This window comes from Tigriopus californicus, chromosome 2 (assembly GCF_007210705.1).
Source record: "Tigriopus californicus strain San Diego chromosome 2, Tcal_SD_v2.1, whole genome shotgun sequence".
Classification (NCBI taxonomy): domain Eukaryota; kingdom Metazoa; phylum Arthropoda; class Copepoda; order Harpacticoida; family Harpacticidae; genus Tigriopus; species Tigriopus californicus.
The window spans coordinates 14,463,072-14,464,537 of record NC_081441.1 but is presented as its reverse complement, the minus strand read 5'-3'; positions in this window follow the sequence as shown (position 1 = coordinate 14,464,537).

Genomic DNA, 1,466 nt, shown 5'->3' with positions numbered 1-1,466 from the left:
TCTCCGAGGAGACTTAAATATTGACCTCCTAAAGACGACTGCTACTTCACAGAACTAATCGAAGTATTAGGACAATACGGGACGACACCTTTGATACACGATCCATTGCGGTATCTGCCACCTTAATAGATAATATTTTCACAAACTGCCGCGAATATTTGGTTTCATCCGCCTTGGCCGTACAAATATTTTCACAAACTGCCGCGAATATTTGGTTTCTGGAATATTGGAGTGTGAAAAAGCGATCACTTTGCAACGCTTACATCGTTTGGAGCGAAAAACAGAGGCAACAAGCAAATCGAAGGAGAGTACGTTACTTGGGATATAGGAGATTCGAATCTGAGTAGACTTGAAAGTTTGCTTAAAATGAATAGATGGAATCTTGATCCAAATGGACCATATGAGGCCTTCAAAAACTTTGAGGTAGACTTTTTCTACTTGTTTGACTTTGCCTGCCCTTAAGTAAAGAGACGAAAAACGAAAGGAAACTCCAAACAAAATCCGTGAATGACTTGGGGCCTGATGACGTCAAGAAATCGCAAAGTCAAATTGCTAGGAAAATTCCGTAAAACACTAATGCTTGCACCAAGTCACAATATGAAAACTTTGCCAAATTATACTACAAACAAGTAGCCAAACAGTTTTAGAGGAAAGGTTATTTGAACGTTAATAAAACAGACTTAAGAAAGGTTAGGAATGGCGCAAACAAGCAAATGGGAAATAAGCATAAGGCAAAATAGATCTCCTTCAATCTTATAACTAGCGATACCGCGCAAACAATCTCGGATGAAAAAGAGGTTGCGAACATTTTCAATAACTAATTTTCCGGAGTTGGACTTTCTTCAAAAATAATGACGTGTCTGGGCTAGGAAATGAAAAGGACATTGAAATATATATTTCAAGTGGGCATTGTGTAAAGATGTGAAATCGGTGATAAAAAGCTTAAAGCCAAAAAAGAGTTGAGGAGTAGATGAAGTATCAAATAAGATACTGAAAGCTACACAGCCCCAGCATAAATTGTACCCAAGACAAAGCTTGTAAATATGTCTTTCATTTCTGGCTACATACCAGGAAAATAGAAAATGGCCAAAGTTATCCCCTTTTTCAAAGTAGGGGACAGTTCTCTCGCCGAAAATCATCGACCAATAAGCCACGGTGCCCAAATCCATTAATTTAGAAAAATGGAAGAGGGGAGCAAAATGGTATCTCGTATTGAATACAGCAAAACCGGGGCTGTTTGAAGATAGTAAGCTGGAATTGTGTCATTGCTCATTTTTGGGCTTAATTCATGTTTAAAAAGTTACTATTTTCCAATGGAAGACAGACTTCCTCAAGCTGTCCCTAATCAGCTTATTTTTCAGACCCGCCATTTGAAACATCCTCCAAGATGTACTTTCAAGTGGCAAATGAAATAAGTTGACAGGAGTTATTTGATTGGCATGTTGCCTGGAAATGTTACTTAACTC